Source organism: Diorhabda carinulata, chromosome 3 (genome assembly GCF_026250575.1).
Source record: "Diorhabda carinulata isolate Delta chromosome 3, icDioCari1.1, whole genome shotgun sequence".
Lineage (NCBI taxonomy): Eukaryota > Metazoa > Arthropoda > Insecta > Coleoptera > Chrysomelidae > Diorhabda > Diorhabda carinulata.
In genome coordinates, this window is record NC_079462.1 from 3041422 (window position 1) to 3062733 (window position 21312).

A 21312-nucleotide genomic window follows, 5' to 3' on the forward strand; every position below is an offset into this window, starting at 1 on the left:
ACTGGAGATTCTGTAAGTAGTAATATGAAATTATATCATAAAAGTATCATGTCATCATAATACAAAGTGTCACATTTAAGTAAAAACAAATTTAAGAAAGTTTATTAAAGACATATTTGTCACAGCAGAGATCTAGTGGACGTGGGTTAATTCGAATTCAGTCTAACTGTGCGTCTCCTTTCAATTTCAAAATAATGGGGTTTGTTGATGTGTCCATTAAGATGAAAATGAGTTTCAACCAAAAACAAGACGTTGGTAAACATAGGAAAGCGCTCAATCATCTAGTTTACGAAATCTGTGACTCGCATCCTGAGATTCCAATTGTTGCACCAACTGAATTTTGTAAGGGTACAACCCTTTGTGTAAACTGCGTAATAATGAAGATTCATGCACGTTTAAAGCAATAACATGCTTCCGAATAGACAAGTTAGTCCTGTCTACGTTTTTCACCTTTATAGGAAACCTTACGCGCCAGGATTAAGATTGCAGTGTAAAACTCAGGCAAAGTCCACTCCCGGAAAACGCACCATAGCCAGTAAACTTAATAAATAAGAAATAGTACCAGCGGAATTTTCAAATTTATGTGAATTGGAAGGAGCAGCATATAATAAGATAATTGACGTCTTTGAATCTGTAAAATTCTCAAGGGTTGTTGTGGACAATTCCTTCAAATGTTACATGTTGCCGCCTTATCTAAAAAATTACGTTCCTCCTGTTTTGCTCTAAGATCAGTTTCCTTATGTCCTTGGCAGTTTATTTTGTCCTTTTTGAGTCGCATCTCCGATATGCCCTTGTGTGGTACTTGGACTAAACAACTGGGCTCTGAATCATTAAAAATTTATTTATCTTTGAATCCGTTTGCCTAATTCGTGAAAACGCTTCTGCAATACCTCCCTACCTAATCCAGAATTAGTTAAGGGCTCAATATTTTACAATGCAAAAAAATGCACAATCACTTGTCAATTGAAATCAAATCGATATCATTCTTGCACGCATTCCGCAATAATTTGAGTATTTAGTTATTTTTATGTTTGTTTTTTAGTTTTTACAAGGTTTGTAACAATTTTTGACAATAAAAGTCGAAGAAATATCAATGAAACGTTGATCACAGTATATTAGACTGAGTTATATTAAATACTGACTTTGGTAATCCAGCAAAGTGAGAGAACTATAAGCAAGACATTCGATGGAATATTCGGTGTTGAGTAATCAATATTTTTTCAATGAATTAACCAAACCAAAATAAAATAACGAAATCTGACTTCAATATTCGTTTTATTTTTCATCGAGTATACTTGTAATAGTAGTTAATAAAAATGTTTATAAAAGAAGTGAGTTTACATGTAATGTACAGTCATATGTAAAGAATGAATTTATATTCAGTTCGTGGTGAAATTTCGACCACGAAAATTTATTTTAATCTTAATAAATACTGGATAATTATCTGAAATTTCTCTAATAGATTTTGTAAACAAAAGCGATAACTGCATGAAATATTATCTTCACGCTGACAAGCTTGAATGAAAAATTAAACAGATATGATATATTCTGACACATTTAATGGAAGTCTGAATGCAGTAAATCACATTTTATTAATATCCTATACGATTACTGAACATGTTCTGTTATACAAAACAGTATTTTAGTGCTTTGGATTTTTTTCACTTGAAGCTTCATAAATGTGTAGACTAAACAAGTTGTTATTGCGGATTTTTGAAATCGGTTTCTAGTTATTTTACGCGCAAAAAATTATTATATTGGTATCACTTTTTTTACACAAAAAAAAATAAAAATTTAAGACTGACATCGCAGCAAAATCAACTTAACTATCTAGTGATTTATTCCTTTGTCAGCCAAAGTCACCTGATCTGGTTTTCTGTTATCAAACTAAAATAAAAATACAATATATTGCATTGGTTAAGATTTATTATAACTCTGACAGGAACCAACGTCTTACTTAAGTGATTCCATATATTCCTTGCAGTTCCAATGACTTATCAAATTACTTACCCTTATTTTTGTATTGACATGACTCTAACCACTAAAAATATAATTAACTATAGCTTTTGTATACAATAGGATTAGTATTTAAGATAGCATATACACGCATAGTGTGTTCTTAATAGTCTTGACATACAGTAGTCAGATTATTTAAACCACTTTATTTATTTATATTTTATGTTAATAAACAGTTTTTATAAAGCTGTGAATTAAGTTGTCAATGAAGCTTTTTCTTCGAAAGTCCTCAGTAACAACTACGATATTTTTTTTGAAATTTTTGTTTTTTCATATTAATCATAAACAGAAATCTTTCAAAGGGGAAAATAATTAATTTTTTCAACAATATGCTCGATATTTATTTAAAAAAAAACAGTTTCTGCATGATTTTCTTTGAAAAACTTATTTGTGTATTAATTTTGGTGTTAAATGGTTGTTGAAAGAACAAAAAAATCAAAATACAGGATTTCTACTATTCACCTCTGGAATAATTTCGAAATTCAATAATTAGATAATGTATTCTGCCACTATTCAAAAGAAAACAACTACTTTCCTGGCTAATGCATCGACGAGTATTGAATTACACCAAATTGCAAGGAAAGGTTGTAACTACTGACTTGTTTCGACGTTATTACGTCTCATCTGAACAGTTTAAGACCTCTCATTCCAACATGAGACCTGAACTGAGTTTACGGGTGGAGCCGCGATGGAATTTCGAAAACTTTCAACGCTTCGGCTCCCACTTTGAAGTCATTATCAAGAGACGAGTGGGGATAGGGTGTATTGATAAGAAGTGATCCATCCACCCCTTTTTTAGGTTGATTCCAAGTTGAAGACCAGCAGCGATTGTGTTAATGCCAACAGTGTTCTTGATGGTAAGCCTATTATTTTTATTTTCTATTTTAATGACTTTATATTTGTTTTTCATTTCCTTTCAATTCCTTCGATAAAATTCCAAGGAGTGCGCAAATAGGGTCCTTGGAATCAACCAAAAAAAGGGGTGATTCGTCGTTTTTAAATATTATTATTATTTATAACGTTATATAGATATATAGGGCAAACATCTCAGTATTTAGAAAATAGAATGAGAGATCATCAATACGTTAAAAAAAATAGAACTGCATTAACGAACCGTGAAATACCAAAAAAAACTCTAAAAAATTCAATTATAATGATTCAAAAATTCTTGAAACGGAATCTGATACACGAAAAAGGGAATTTTTAGAAATGGTTCACATTCATAAGAACGAAAAAGCTATAAATGATAAAAAAGATCTTAATAATTTTAGTTATAGATCTATTTTGTAAATTCTAATAAAACTACAAATAATTTAATTGATTACTGATATATATTTGAGATGTAGGAACCAAGGAAAAATTAATTTTTCTTACTGGAACAAAGTTCTAAGTTGATTTTATCCTTATTTTGATATTCATGATGAAGGTGATCTATAGATAGTGTCAATATCGTATTTTGATAAAGATTTAAAGATTTCTTTTAAAAATTATCAAAAAAAACTAATTTTAAAACAGAAAATCAAGAAAATTTAGATACATTATTATTTTATGTTGTTATATTCTAATTGTACGTGTGTTTTGGTTGAGTTGAAATGCAAAATCTTCTCATTTATCAACATCACATCGTCCTCCACATTATCCTTGATAATTTTTGGAGACTAACATTTAAATGTGTACGAAGTTCTCCCAAATCACTCTAGAATTCACAATATCTCCTAAATGGAAAAACCTACAATCGTATTTTCGCTGGAATAAGTTGGAATTAGAATAAAAAAATTTTCTAACGTTTTGGCCTTACCAAATCTTTTTCTATTCCTCTGTACAGCTTATGGTTATAAAAGATTTGTATTAGTTCACGTACTTTTATGAACAATTCAGGAAATAATCAGATTATTTTGTAATAATATTTAAATTGACTGTACACTGCATTAGAAATTGGGTTTTACTGCTGTATCGTGCTGTACGTTTAATATTAAACATGATTCAGTACAAACTGCGTATGTACTATGATGTACTATGACTATAAATGTTTTAGAAACACTTTAGGTGTTAGGTATCTCAACCGAGCATTTTTTAACAGAGTAATCAACATATATAAACAGCTTGACAGCGTTTTTTTGGTGAACTAAATGTTTAAATGACTCTTGGGTCGAACTACCATCTTTTGTAGTATGAGGAAATTCGTTAATTGACATCATGAGTCTTAGAATTCTTTGTTACTTTATTATAACATGAAGAAACCGAGATCTATACATTATAAAGTGAACTTTTTGTAACAAATATCCACATACTATTTACGTGAATGATCGCATCATTAATTTGTATACGCCCGTCTCGATCAACGTGATCTCCTGTATGGAAAGCCGGATTAAATCGGTCAGTTAATGTGTACGTGTGTAAAGACCCCAAATCCATCCGGTTCGAGTTACCAACCCACACCTCCGCGTCGTCCTCTTTGATATACGACTTTATCAGTTAGGTATCGAAAATTTACATTAAGGTTCTTTTGTCCGATTTCGCTGGAAGCAACTTACGCGTATTAGGTTTTTATAATTAGATTTACAGTGAAAAGTGCACGGCGTGACGTGCGGCATCTTTTTCATTCGATTTTTATGGTAATCGTATCGAGGATATTTGTAAATCCTCGCCCAAAAGATTCTTTCGTAAATGATCCAACTTAGCGAAATGTGATTTTTATATTTTACTCTTTCCTAAAAGTCCTTTTTTTAAAAAAAAAATTCTCTGTTCATCCTGTTGCTTCGTATTATGATTTTGTATTTATTACATATCCTATATCCTGCATGAAAGCTGAGGTTATTTATCTTTACCGTTTCCGGTTTGTGAATCTCTTTCTTTCATTTATTTTCAATTCTTTACCATCCACTGCAATGTTAAACAATACCAGATGATCATTCTTTTATCTTTAGCCTTTCCCTGGAATTTAGCACAGTTATTTTCACCAATCGTATTACCTTTTAGGGTACTTTCAGTTTTATTCAAGACTTAAGTTTTCAGATTTAGGAACGACATGGAAAAATTCAACTTTAATATCAATCAACGTCTTCGAATTATTACTCCAAACTCAATGATTGATGTTTTGCTTCTATAGAAAACAGCAACGCCTATGTAGGTGTCAACAGTGAAGACAAAGTTTGATTTGATAACTCAAGCTCCCTACATAATTTCGCGATGAAAAGATAACTCAAATTGTTGAAAACAACAAACTTACTTTAATATTTATGGTGTTTATATAACTTTCAAAGATGTAATCTAGTTAATTATGTAATATTTTAAAGTAAAATATAATCTCAACAAGATTATAAACACATTCAAAGAGGTAGTGGGATAATCATTGTAAAGATAATGTTGATAAGTAGATTAAATAACATTTGTACTTGTAGTGAGAAGATTAAACAGAAAGTTAAATAATAAAGTTTTTTAATATTTCTTGTTAGTCACTTACCTCTATCTAACCTAACCATCACCTCCTGGTTCACACATCATTATTCGTTATCTCTTTCTGCTTGTCACTATATAGAGGTCGCTATAATTCACTCAATCATCATAAGTCCGGCAACGCTAAGGCCCTTTTCACACCAAACGAATCCGAATCAATCTGGATCACTCCGAATCAAGTTGAATCTGATTCGTCATCTCCACTCTTTCACACCAGCTGAATCAACCTGAATAATTCTTACCTGGAATGTTTAATTCTTCGCCAATTTTCCTCCACACAGAAGATATGAGATTTCTGTTGCTGTGATTTTTATCACAGGCGTCATAAATCGGACCGGACGAGGAATCTGACAGGTTGAATCAAGTGCGACCTCGAATCAAACCTGATTGAACCAGATTCGTCCGGTCTGAAGGCGGGAAAAGAGTCACATTTAAACGGAGCGTTCGAAGCCCAATCAGATTCAACTTGATTCGGATTCGTTTGGCGTGAAAGGGCCCTAATAAGTCTGACAACGCTGTCGGAAAACAAAGCATGTTCGCTCTTTATATTTACCGTTAATTTCTTTTATTTCTGTACTTGTTGCCATCGACTATCTTTTTGTTTTTATCATAGTTTCTGCTTCATACATCTGCATCAAATTCTGATTTTCACATTTTCAACATTATACGTACTGTTCTTCAATTCAATTATTTGTGGTTACATTTATCATTATCTATTCCGTTTTTCACGGTAGTTAATATTTAAGTAATAAATTTTGAACCATCGTAACTAGTAGAAACCGGATGTACCATATTAGATGACGTTCCAAAAACTTTTCACTCACAAAATAAAAGATCACTTTCAACACTGATATCATAAATAACTATTACTTGTAATTTAGAATGGCAGTTCTCATAATATTGTTTATCAAGATTCTTTGGAATCAAAAATAAACTGAAACCACTAAGTTTTGCACAATTGGTACAAATATGCATATGCGTCTGATCTCGTAATTATTGGCAATCATTTTATTGACTTTCATTAAATAATTGATAATTATCAGATTACCAAATGAATGACCGATCAGGAGTTGATTTAATGCTTCCATTAACTTAATAATTACGAAATTTAGGTGACAAAAGTCACATAAGTCACCTGTCAGTACGCGCTGTCTTTGATTAATGAGCGTCGTGTTCCGAACTTGTAATTATTTTACTTTTGACGGATTTTACTGTCCAAGAATTCATTCCACCAAAATTATTATGATCCAGTTATGAATTTAGAGAATAATTCAAAAAGATATTAATATAATAATATAGCAAAAAAAGAGTTTAGAAACGAAATAGTTAAAAAAAATACATTTGATCTACTTCTTATGATTATTCAACCGTACTTTAGTATTTTTATACTTTAAGTTATGCAGGAACTGAATATAAATGTGCCTCTGGAAAGACAGCATCGAAATAAGCTTAATTTTCGACTATATTCCCTTTATTAGCCGGAAGAGTACTGCGATATAGAGTAAGTCTCAACTCTATATTTGTTAAGGAATATAAACTTATTCACACAACCAAAAAACCAAAGTGAATATTTCGATTTATTATATTTCTTGTTTCGAATAAAACAAAATAATTTTTGACGATACATGGTGAGTTACTGCACGTGTGATGACAGATCATAGATCTGTGATCTGTGATTGCACTCTGCAAACAGAATTGGCGACAAGAGGAGCGATTTCAAACGACAAGCCAAGAATTGCTAAGAGTTGTTGTAATTTCTTGTCTACGAGTGTCAGCTGCATCGATACTCTGCCAGAGAGATTCCAGAACAGAAAAAAGACTTCAGTAGATATGGAAACAATTCGAATACTAATTAATGCAAATTTGAGCATCGTTTCGGAGCAACAGAACTTATTTCTTCTTTAAACGAGGTCATTTTTCCGCGATAACTTTCTTCAAAAGCATCATAAAAATGATGCCAGTTAACTTTTACGTTATTCCATGATTTGGAGATGAACCAAAGTGCAGTAAATTGTCGAAAGGATTCAGGTGTGATTAGATAGAGTCATGGTTCATCTATTGTCACAAAAATTCGAGTTTACTACGATTTTACAGCACCAAACAGTGCTCAGAATGATCAATTCGTTATGTTGTTTTGGTCGTGCGCCACACAGCTTCAGCATATCCAAATATTCATTCACGATACGTCCCTTTGATTTCTTTAGGATCTCCGTTATCCCAATTAGCTCCACTGCACGATTATCTGAATTTATTCGTGGACTTTTTTGATGTTTTCGTCGGTAACAGCCTCTTTGGGTATGGATAGCTCTCTGTGCACATTTCGCTTGGTTTAAACTTAGCAAATTACTTCTTAATGGTTGATTTTCTTGTGAAAATGTTATAATAATAATATTTATTAAGCCAAACCTTGTCTTTATTAGTAGTTTCTGTCCAAAAGCAATGCTTTATCAACATACAAAACATAACATACAAACTAACAAAAATTACTTTACTCAAAATTCTATAAATCAAAAACTAAGAGTAGGAGAGCTGTCGTATTTTTACACCTATCTTTTGAAGGTTGAAGTTAGCTTAAAATAATTTGGATTTACTGCTACTTCCCGTATCTATGCTTCAGTTTTCAAGATTGTATAGCTGTTATATCAATACGAGGATGGTAAGTACCGGACCCATGATAAAACAACATTTTCTTCCTAGCCAAATTATCCCACGCTTATCCAAAAAAACCGACAATGACCTTGTCTGCAAATGGAACGATCTTTGTCTTCTTTGGAGCCGGTTCTCCGTTATTAATCCTTGGTTTTAATTGTTCTTTTGATTCAGGTGTGAAGTGACGGACCTACGTTTCATCTATGGTTATGAAACGATACAAGGTTTCGGCTTTCTTGCGGAATATTGCCAAATATTCGATGGAAACATGTGTTTTTGTTCCATTGTGAATAAACGCGGCACCCATCATGCGCAAAGCTTTCTCATATCAAAATTTTCAGTTATTTGGAATGTCTACTGTGTCTGATAGCTCGCGCTCTTTGAGTCGACAATCATCCAATCCCACTTCGTGGATTTTCTTCAACATTTCTGGATTTGTCACCTCATTTGGTCGACCACTGTGATTCTGGTCTTCGCAGGTCGTACCACTTCGTTTAAACTCTTCTATCCAATATTTTACTGTTCATAACGAAGGAGCAGTTTCCCCCCCCCCCCAGAGTAGAAATTAGTTCAGCTTTTATATTGGTTGGACTAAAGTATTTCAAAGTACTGTATCACATAAAAAAGACCAAGTTTTTCCATATTTACAAATTCACTGAAAACGTTCACTATTGATGGTTGCCAAAGGAATCCTTGAAACATATGCTGTATTGATAGTGTATTTTTCAAGCAACTTCCGCCATCTCTAGGTCAGTCCTGGTACTTCTAGGACCATTCTCGTTAGCTATCGTTTAAAAAAAGTATTTTTTTCAGTAATTAAATCGGGCTTCGCACTAAATATAAAGCATAGTCTATAAACTTTATAAGACTAAAAAAACAATACTCAACAACAAATCTATATAGATTTCTGAGACATCTAACTAATTGAAATGTTTTTTACTTTTGTTTTATTTGCAAATATTTCATTTTCCTTGATGGATTTTGCTTTGAAATTTCTTTTTCAGAAAAAAAACTGATGAATGGGGTACAAAAAGGGCTCAGTTCACGACTGGTACCCTGTTTAAACCAAACTTTTACTCGTCTATTTACGTTTTATAATTTAATATTCAGTTGTAGCAAGTTAACGAGGTATAATATTGATTTTTTTTCTAAATTCCAAGTGCATCTTTCTAAATAACCGCGTATAATGCCGTCCAATTTCTAATGATTCGATTGCTTTTTAAACGAATACTTTTAAAAGTATTTATGATAATGATAAATTTATAAAAGGAAGTATCTACGTCTATGGGGATCAAACAAAATTGTCGGCAAGGGTTTTTGTATAAGTTTTTATAATCTGCAATTGATATTGGAAGAACTACAACAGTTATTGAATAGTTTTTATGATCTTGTTAAGTCTATAATTTATTTTATGTTATTTTAAGAAAGTAGCTTGGTTAAGAAAGTTAAAATTTGTTTTTATTATTCAATCGAGGAAGAAATAATTACTGTAAAAATTTTGGGATTGTGAAAAGCATTTTACAATTTCTTAAAACTATTTCCGTCGGAAATAGTGGCGTTAATGTAAAATAAATAAGATGCATTATTCTTCTCAGTATTATCATAACTATTAAAGACAAATTTGAATAACCCGCCATTAATAATGACAAGAACAAACAGAAAAAAACCGTTGCTTACACAAGTTGATTAAATTTTAAATATAATATGTAATATACATAAGAAATGCACCTGTTCATTTTCATTATATTATTTGCTTTTTCTGTTAAAATAATTACATCAACGAAGTGTGATTTTTTTTTTATTTAAAACACAATATTTTATTCCCATTGGCTTCCTTATTGAAGCAATTGGGATAACAAAACCAATTTTTTATCAAATTATAAACAAAAAATAAAGAAAATTGCGGGCGTAAATCGAAATACCCAATAAACGTTTTAATCTATATATTTTGAGTTGACTCGAATTAACGGTAGATGGCATCATGTACTTAACGATAAAATCTCTGCTGAAAACCACCCACAGTACTCGATGTAAAGAGTGTTAAGATACTCGACGTGTCTTTTGTACTGCTGCAAAGGCAGTCATTTGTTAAATTGGTTGTTTTAAAAGATAAATGAGATACTCGAACACGTTTATTATAAATACTTACACCATTTATTAACCGTGAGACAAAATTTTGTTTAGTATAACACAAATCAGTATTTTCTGGCGATCTTAACTGACATACAGATGGCGCTACTAGTGTTTAATTCATACGATTTTTAGTTTGCCCTAACCTTTAATACTATTCGTTTCTTCGTGTATTTTGAGTGGAGAAACTTTGGTTAGTTACTATTGAAATCAATGCTTAGCTTGATAAACATTATTTGGAATTTGTTCCAGATGCTATCATCGAAAAAAGTCTTCATCTTCTTTCGTCTATAATAGGTCTAACGCCTGATCCTTTTTCAATATCTTCCGACTTCTACTCCGTATTCCTATTGGAAATTTATCCTTTTTTCCCAAGAGCTACTTCGTTTTTGATGTTTCTGAAGACATCCAGCGACATTCGCTCTAACTACTCGTTCTCTTACTTCGTCTTCTACTTTTCCAAGGTACTTGAATTTGAGTCTCCGTTTTATTTTGTCATGATTCGCGGTTGAGACTGAGCGAATCTTCTTGTTTGATACCGCTGTTGTAAATGCGCTGTAAAAGTTATTTTAATGAACTTATCCTCGATTTCAGGACCTCACTGCATGTGTGTTTTACTTTCCCTGCTTAGTCATCGAAAATAAACGATGTTGTCGATCCAAAATCGAGATCTGTTCAAATTATTTCATTCCATTCATTCGAAAAATCATACCAAATAGGTTTACTCGAGACCCATCAATGTCAAATTAACACAAGCATTGAATTTGAATGTATTGAGAAATATTATTAGATACCTATTTATCAGGACCGTATTTACTTCCATTTCTATGAATATGATAGAAAAATAAAACGATATTAACTATCATCGAAGACGTATAAAGTGTTCTAGATGTAGATGGTAGTAGATGTTCGGAATGTCCTTTTATCACAGACCTTCTCAGACACACACAGGTCTTTATAGCTTGGATTTCTGTTAGTTGGAGTTTTCGACAAAAAGATCAAAAGCCTTCTACTGAATCGAATAACTTCAGTGGTATATAAAAGTGCGCGTACAAGAAACATATGTAGAAGAAGAAACAGTTTAAAGAATTTATCTAGCGGGTGCTATTCGAATTGGACACCTACAAAAAGTTTGTTGATTGCTTTAAGATATAATAAATATCTGGATTTAAACATTGGGTTTTTAAAAAAAGTTATACAGGACTTTGTCTAGAAGAAATTGAGTGCAGATTCTGTGAGGAAGATGAATAAGCTACGATTCATCCACTTACAGCACTGAGACTAGCAGAAACTGAGTGCAGAGTCTGCGACGAAGAGAAATAACCTTCAGATAATCTAGTTACAACACTGAATTTAGCAGATATTAAGTGCAGATTCTTGGAGAAGAAGAAGAAACTACGGTTCACTTAGTTCTAGTAGAAATTGAGTGCAGATTCTTTGAAGAAGATGAATAAGCTCCAATTCATCCACTTACAGCACTGAGACTATCAGAAACTGAGTGCAGAGTCTGCGACGAAGAGAAATAACCTTCAGATAATCTAGTTACAACACTGAATTTAGCAGATATTAAGTGCAGATTCTTGGAGAAGAAGAAGAAACTACGGTTCACTTAGTTCTAGTAGAAATTGAGTGCAGATTCTGTGAGGAAGATGAATAAGCTACGATTCATCCACTTACAGCACTGAGACTAGCAGAAACTGAGTGCAAAGTCTGCGAGGAAGAGAAATAAACTTCAGATCATCTAGTTACAGCACTGAGTTTAGCAGATATTAAGTGCAGATTCTGTGGAGAAGAAGAAGAAACTACGGTTCACTTAGTTCTAGTAGAAATTGAGTGCAGATTCTGTGAGGAAGATGAATAAACTCTGATTCATCTACTTACAGCACTGAGATTAGCAGAAACTGAGTGCAGAGTCTGCGAGAAAGAGAAATAAACGTCAGATCATCTAGTTACAGCACTGAATTTAGCAGATATTAAGTGCAGATTCTTGGAGAAGAAGAAGAAACAACGGTTCACTTAGTTCTAGTAGAAATTGAGTGCAGATTCTTTGAAGAAGATGAATAAACTCCTATTCATCCACTTACAGCACTGAGACTAGCAGAAACTGAGTGCAGAGTCTGCGAGGAAGAGAAATAAACTTCAGATCATCTAGTTACAGCACTGAATTTAGCAGATATTAAGTGCAGATTCTTGGAGAAGAAGAAGAAACTACGGTTCACTTAGTTCTAGTAGAAATTGAGTGCAGATTCTTTGAAGAAGATGAATAAGCTCCGATTCATCCACTTACAGCACTGAGACTATCAGAAACTGAGTGCAGAGTCTGCGACGAAGAGAAATAACCTTCAGATAATCTAGTTACAACACTGAATTTAGCAGATATTAAGTGCAGATTCTGTGGAGAAGAAGAAGAAACTACGGTTCACTTAGTTCTAGTAGAAATTGAGTGCAGATTCTGTGAGGAAGATGAATAAACTCTGATTCATCTACTTACAGCACTGAGATTAGCAGAAACTGAGTGCAGAGTCTGCGAGAAAGAGAAATAAACGTCAGATCATCTAGTTACAACACTGAATTTAGCAGATATTAAGTGCAGATTCTTGGAGAAGAAGAAGAAACAACGGTTCACTTAGTTCTAGTAGAAATTGAGTGCAGATTCTTTGAAGAAGATGAATAAACTCCTATTCATCCACTTACAGCACTGAGACTAGCAGAAACTGAGTGCAGAGTCTGCGACGAAGAGAAATAACCTTCAGATAATCTAGTTACAACACTGAATTTAGCAGATATTAAGTGCAGATTCTTGGAGAAGAAGAAGAAACTACGGTTCACTTAGTTCTAGTAGAAATTGAGTGCAGATTCTTTGAAGAAGATGAATAAACTCCTATTCATCCACTTACAGCACTGAGACTAGCAGAAACTGAGTGCAGAGTCTGCGACGAAGAGAAATAACCTTCAGATAATCTAGTTACAACACTGAATTTAGCAGATATTAAGTGCAGATTCTGTGGGGAGAGAATGAAGCTCTCGATAACCTACTAATAATACAAAATGACGTAGGAAAACTTTTAAGACTGATGAAAAATTAATTATCATGGATAACCATCTACATAGTGATTAGTTGTTCCTCACCACTGAATTGAGATTTTTCTAATTTTTTTTTAAATAAAGGTTATTCCATGATGGAGCTCCTCATCAATTTCCTTGCATATGTATTCAAGGATATTGTCGGATAACTGATTAGCCAGCAAGAAGTCTCAAGTATAATCCTATCGATTTTGATGTTTGGAGACATAATATTAAGTTTTTTATTAAAATAATTAGAAGAATATGAATTAAAGAAGGTCACGTCGAATAATTTATTGTATGTGAATCTATGTTACAATTTTTTGTTGGTTATTTGAAATCAGTTTCGCTCGCTACGACAGAAAAAACAAATTCCAGCTGAATTTTCATACGAATCGTATTGTTTTAACAAAAAAAAAAAACAAAAACGAATCCATCAAATCGTTTTATTCCCAAATCAGAAATATTCAAACTTCAAAATAAACATATCATGAAAATTACCCGAGGGATGAACGTTACAAGCCATTACTAACTTTCTATGAAAGGTTTCGACTGGGGTGGATAACAAAAATTTTATTTTTCACGAGGATTATCCCATTTTTGAATCGAATTGGGGTCGAACTGAACAGACGGTAAATGTAAACCCCGATTCCGTCTAATTTTGAGGGAGGCCAATTTTCAATCGAATGTAATTTATTATAGAATATAACTCGTCATCTAAATCTCGATTCACCTTAACCACATTTTCTCCTTTCAGGACTTCTTCTATTTCTTTATCTGTTGTTATGTATACGTCATATTCTTTATTTTGTATTTCTTTTTGTATTCGGTATCATTACGGTTTCTTTTTTGTTATTGTTTCTTTACTATTTTTTTTTCTTTGTTTCCACAATTTCTGTAGTTGCATCAAGTGCTTTATTGTCTTATGTTCTATATCCATTGTTTATTACCTGAATTTCTATATTGTCTTTTTTGTTGATATTTTTTGTCACAGAGCGCTAAAAAATTCTGCTGATGGTGTCTAACCGCTTTATCTATTTTACTTTGTTTGTCTCCTCATATTCTGTTCGTACACTTCCCATGGTCCTTTCTATTATATTTATCGGTATGTATTTCAAAGCTATATTCATCTATTTGCTTTTAATTGGTTCAAAGTACTGCCTAAACTTAGTCTGGTCAATCTAGACATTCGGTGATACATAAAGTTACAAGCTGAAAGAAATCATGCAAAAACAACCGCATTTGGCTAAGAAGAAAATGTTGTTTCATCAAGACAATATACCAGATTTAACCTCCTCGGATTATTTTCTGTTCCCAGACTTGAAAAAAAGACTTGGTAGTCAAAGATTTTACAACAATGAAGAGGTTATGTTGGTAGTTAATGGCTATTTCGAGAAACTTGACGATTTGTATAATCAAAAGAGTGTTATAAACTAATTTGACAGGACTATATATTCGTGGATCTTTTCTATATCCTGCTACAACATGTGGATTTCATAAAACAATTTTAGTAATAATCCGTTTTGTTTTATTCTGTTTTTTGTTAAACTTATAACAAACTTTAAACAATATTATCAGAAATATTGCCGCAATTTTAGGGAATGTAATATATATTTAAAAAATTCCAATTACCAAGTTTTTTATTCGACTCATCAATCAATCATTATTCGCGCAACTTGTGTATGAAATCCATCGTAAAACTTACAAGAAAAAACGATTTTTTATATTCTAAATTATAAATGAACTTTCCTTTTTGAGAAGAATATAACGGCGACGATAAAAAAACAAACTAAACTAAATAAAACAGATCGTGGATTGATTATACACTTCCATTTTGAAAAGGTACTTCATCATCAACGACGACAAGCAGTTGAAATTTATCAGAAATACGAGTCACAGAAAATAAATCGATCGAGGACGTGCTAAGTATAATGTTATAAAAGAGATACAATGTTTGTAGTAACAGGTGCCAGAGATCTAAATATTAAATTTATATATACTTATCTATTCTTCATATAAGTACTATACAGAGTTTCAAGGAACATTCCTCAATCCTGTGCTGATTACCACAAGAAAATAACCGCTGCGATTCCGAATTTTTGTAGGCACTTGTCATTGTGTGACACCGCCACCTCTAGGTCAGGTCAGGTACTTCTGGGACCATCGTCGTTCAACGTGGTAACATTTTCTTTCATCTTGTCATCATCGTTGAAGTGTTGACTATACGAAAGAAAAATTTAGGTGTAACAAGAGATGGAAGTCCCTGTAAATCCGGTATCTAATGAGGACGATCAAAAACGTCCCAAAACAATTCCTGTAGAGAAAGAAGCACGTGTTAAAAACTGGTTCCAGTAGAGTTTGGTTTCTTTAGCGGAAGGTTTCTGATACAAACGTTTCTTCAAAATATAGTTCAATAAATGCATTGCAGCGATATCCAATAAAGAGATAAAAATCACCATGAGCCGGCTTCTGATAATTCGTGCTAAATCATATAGTGAACAAAGCTGGTCTATAGAATCCACACTCCCTTTTGTACCATTGTAAAATGTTGTCATTTTGGATTTATCTTTAAAACTAGTGTCAGTAATTTATGATGTAAGTGTGGTAAATCAATTTCTTGACGTTTTGGATACAAGACATTCCACAATACTCATAGCGCCAGTGTTTATTATGAAAGCTGTTTCCCCATATATACTTCTGGAATCAAGTGTAAAACATCGACGAAAGAAATAAATTTCACCCTATATTTGTTCAATTTTGAAGGTATGTACTGTCTAAAGTCGCGAATGCCACTGAAACCTAGTGACATTTCATCTATAGATGCATTTTGTGAGATGGAAAAATGATTTTGACAGTTACAAACTTCTCCAAATGGCACTAGATTATCTATTTTTTTATATCTTCACTCGTAGCCCAGTTGTCAAGACATAAACTCCTCAAAAAAAAAAAACAAAATCGTTGCTTACTCATTGTGAGCCTGTGTAGGTTCAATCCGGTTCCCTTTCTGTTCCATATTTCACCAATATTCAACTAGGAGTTTTTTAGCAACCCAGACAAAGCAAAGCAATCAGGGTTTTGATTTCAGTTTTATCTATTTTTTGCAGCCTCGTTTTCTCATTGCAATGTAGCTATTTGTATATTCTACAATAATATCGATGATTTCTTCATTCACAAAAAGGTTTCGGCATTCGATTGCTTAACTTCTTGTACAAGAAAGTTGGCTTATTATGTTCAAGGATCGAGTTCTCACTGCCTGATTCGGAACATGTTTTTCTCCATTGTTTCTATCAGATTTACATTCCACGACATCATCTTCTACAGATTCATCTCAATTGGCGTCTCGTCAGAGTTATGTTCCTAACATAAGCGAAACTGCTTTTAATTGATTTCGAAGTCTGTCTGCAATGCGACTATTCCAGGGTAGTAAAAAGTAAAATATTTTAATTATAATCGAAGTTATTTCTGATCAACCGTCATTAACTTTTTCCTTTTTATAAATAAGGTATTTCATTGCGTAATTTTTTTGGAACAATACGATTTATAACTAGTTTAGATATTCTCAATCCTCATCAGCAGAACCGCAAATATGTATGAATGTGTGCCAATTTACAAGAAGTATTTATGATTATGGGAACGTATCAGAATCACAAATGACATGTGTCATTGAGTTTGAAAATATGGAAATCAGATAAGACAATTTACATCGGTTTTAACCGGATGGTAAAAGTTAAAAAGTACGTTCAACGCTAGCTTCGACACTCATACAAACATATATTTATTTTAGACCAGGCGATAACAAATCGAAAATTTTAAAAATAAAATTAAGTTTTTAAAACGAGAGTTGGCAACACTGTTTCATACTGTCACTGACATTTCCGGTGTAAAATTTTCGTTATTGAATTTTGAATTTTATTAATATTGTTTGTAGTAAAATCAAAAACATTATTCGGGGTCATACACTACCGATCAAAAGTTTTTGATTTCTCTTATTTATATTGTCAAGCGGTGTCTTACTGATTTGTTTATTGTTCCTCAAATTATTTCTTCGATGTTTTTGATTGTAGTTTAGTCGCAGTAATCCCTGGAGACGTAAATCGTTCTCGGATTCATACATTTTTAGACCAAGACATTTTTTGTGAGATTCTCGCAAATTCAAATGTGAAAAATATCAAAGCACCAGGAGTTTTGGCGATAGAAAACGTTCAATGTGGCCTAGAAAAGCCACAACCGCTGAAGATAAACGTATTATATTGATCAGGAAACATGATCTACGACTATAAAACCACATTGGTAGTCTTCAATCACTCGCTCTATGTACACCTCCAACCTTCTAGACATTATCCTGGACATTACTTTGTAGATGACGTTCAGTAGGGAAATGCCTTTGTGGTAGATGTAGGAACGAACTTTGGGGATAGAAAACTTTCAGGGAGGTCTTCAAAAGCCACAACCGCTGAAGATAAACGTATTATATTGATCAATAATCATGATCTACGACTATGAAATCACATTGACAGTCTTCAATCACTCGCTCTATGTACACCTCCAACCTTCTAGACATTATCCTGGACATTACTTTGTAGATGACGTTCAGTAGGGAAATGCCTTTGTGGTAGATGTAGGAACGAGCTTTGGGGATAGAAAACGTTCAGGGAGGTCTTCAAAAACCACAATCGTTGAAGATAAACGTATCATATTGATCAGGAAACATGATCTACGACTATAAAACCACATTGGTAGTCCTCAATCACTCGTTCTATGTACACCTCCAACCTTCTAGACATTATCCTGGACATTACTTTGTAGATGACGTTCAGTAGGGAAATGCCTTTGTGGTAGATGTAGGAACGAGCTTTGGGGATAGAAAACGTTCAGGGAGGTCTTCAAAAACCACAATCGTTGAAGATAAACGTATCATATTGATCAGGAAACATGATCTACGACTATAAAACCACATTGGTAGTCCTCAATCACTCGTTCTATGTACACCTCCAACCTTCTAGACATTATCCTGGACATTACTTTGTAGATGACGTTCAGTAGGGAAATGCCTTTGTGGTAGATGTAGGAACGAGCTTTGGGGATAGAAAACGTTCAGGGAGGTCTTCAAAAACCACAATCGTTGAAGATAAACGTATCATATTGATCAGGAAACATGATCTACGACTATAAAACCACATTGGTAGTCCTCAATCACTCGTTCTATGTACACCTCCAACCTTCTAGACATTATCCTGGACATTACTTTGTAGATGACGTTCAGTAGGGAAATGCCTTTGTGGTAGATGTAGGAACGAGCTTTGGGGATAGAAAACTTTCAGGGAGGTCTTCAAAAACCACAATCGTTGAAGATAAACGTATCATATTGATCAGGAAACATGATCTACGACTATAAAACCACATTGGTAGTCTTCAATCACTCGCTCTATGTACACCTCCAACCTTCTAGACATTATCCTGGACATTACTTTGTAGATGACGTTCAGTAGGGAAATGCCTTTGTGGTAGATGTAGGAACGAGCTTTGGGGATAGAAAACGTTCAGGGAGGTCTTCAAAAACCACAATCGTTGAAGATAAACGTATCATATTGATCAGGAAACATGATCTACGACTATAAAACCACATTGGTAGTCCTCAATCACTCGTTCTATGTACACCTCCAACCTTCTAGACATTATCCTGGACATTACTTTGTAGATGACGTTCAGTAGGGAAATGCCTTTGTGGTAGATGTAGGAACGAGCTTTGGGGATAGAAAACTTTCAGGGAGGTCTTCAAAAACCACAATCGTTGAAGATAAACGTATCATATTGATCAGGAAACATGATCTACGACTATAAAACCACATTGGTAGTCTTCAATCACTCGCTCTATGTACACCTCCAACCTTCTAGACATTATCCTGGACATTACTTTGTAGATGACGTTCAGTAGGGAAATGCCTTTGTGGTAGATGTAGGAACGAGCTTTGGGGATAGAAAACGTTCAGGGAGGTCTTCAAAAACCACAATCGTTGAAGATAAACGTATCATATTGATCAGGAAACATGATCTACGACTATAAAACCACATTGGTAGTCCTCAATCACTCGTTCTATGTACACCTCCAACCTTCTAGACATTATCCTGGACATTACTTTGTAGATGACGTTCAGTAGGGAAATGCCTTTGTGGTAGATGTAGGAACGAGCTTTGGGGATAGAAAACGTTCAGGGAGGTCTTCAAAAACCACAATCGTTGAAGATAAACGTATCATATTGATCAGGAAACATGATCTACGACTATAAAACCACATTGGTAGTCTTCAATCACTCGCTCTATGTACACCTCCAACCTTCTAGACATTATCCTGGACATTACTTTGTAGATGACGTTCAGTAGGGAAATGCCTTTGTGGTAGATGTAGGAACGAGCTTTGGGGATAGAAAACGTTCAGGGAGGTCTTCAAAAACCACAATCGTTGAAGATAAACGTATTATATTGATCAGGAAACATGATCTACGACTATAAAACCACATTGGTAGTCTTCAATCGCTCGCTCTATGTACACCTTCAACCTTCTAGACATTATCCTGGACATTACTTTGTAGATGACGTTCAGTAGGGAAATGACTTTGTGGTAGATGCAGGAGCGAGCTTTAATCGTAGAAGATATAGTAGCTCACATCAATGAATCTAAGGATTTACCTTTGAGTACTTCTGCAGTGAAAAGATGATAAAATTAAGATGTTACCTTGGGCTGAAGAACATACAAATTCGACGCATGAGTGGGAGAGAGTTTTATGAGAGTGATGAGTCAAAGTTTGAAGTTTTTGGGACTAAAAGAAAAATATTTATGCGCAGATCGAATGTTAGATCCATGTGTAATACTGACTGTAAGGGAAACTGGAGATCTGGTAAAAATTGGAGAGATTTTGAAGAAAGAAGCTATGCAAAGAATTGAAAGGGAGGAATGTACTGAAGTAATGATTTGGACGTCACAGTCGTCCAACCTTAACCCAATTGAGTTGTTGTAGGACAAATTGTCAAATGCCAAAATTGTGCGCCAAAATAATCAAAGCAATAGGGGGCAAACTATATCTTGGGAAAATACTTTTGACCGGTATTGTAATTTTCGATTTGGGACATGATATCCGCCGAAAAGAATTGGGTTTTCCGCAACTTTCTCTAAACATTTGAGCAACTGCTACTTTTAGAAGGAATATATTGAAAAACTTCCAAGTAAATCAACTTAATTCAACACCAAAAGAATTAGTTTTAATAGCTAAAACACATGCTCTTATCTAATTTCAATTAGTTCAATATTTTTTATGTATAGTGCGAAAAATAAATAAGAAAACTTAACTCGTAACTTAAGTAAGTCATAATTACGATTTTAGTAAACCAAATATTAGAAAGAGCTACAACGTAAGAAGTTTCACATTTTAAAACATCAATCGACCGTTCTATGTATTGAAATAAGCTTGTATGCCAATGAGATCATGAATCCGACCTCTACACACATTTTAAAGATAAACAGAAGTTATGCTACAACAGCAACCACCTGGCGATATCGTTCAGTCGCTGATTTACTTAGAGATACCACGTTTCTATCCCCTTGAACATTCATATTCCGAACATTTGCAGTAATTCTCCGTTGGATTATATTTAGTTGAATGGATGTCAATTTCTGGAAATTTGTACGAACGAGTGGAGATTTAGGTTGAATTAAGTTCATTTTGACGTTTATCGGTTCGTGATAAATGTACAGGGTGTGTCTACCAACATTCCTAATAGAAATTCACTAAGAAATAATGTATAATAATGTTGAGTCAGTAATAAACAATCAGTACTACGATATGGTGTATAATTTTTAATTGGATGAAGAAATACATGGAAAACTACATTAAGTTGGGACGATACAGGAATTGGAGAAGAAAATATGGTAACTAGAAATGAGTTAAGAGAAACTGAGACGATTTTTACCTATTTGAAATTATTAAAAGTAGATTCCATTCG

At 33.5% G+C, this 21312-nt stretch overlaps 1 protein-coding gene across 1 annotated transcript in view; it reads right to left on the reverse strand.

Annotated features, from left to right (window-relative positions):
• LOC130891106 (netrin-1-like) overlaps positions 1 to 21312 on the reverse strand; it is a 226381-nt gene that overhangs the window by 99193 nt on the left and 105876 nt on the right. The window lies entirely within an intron of this gene.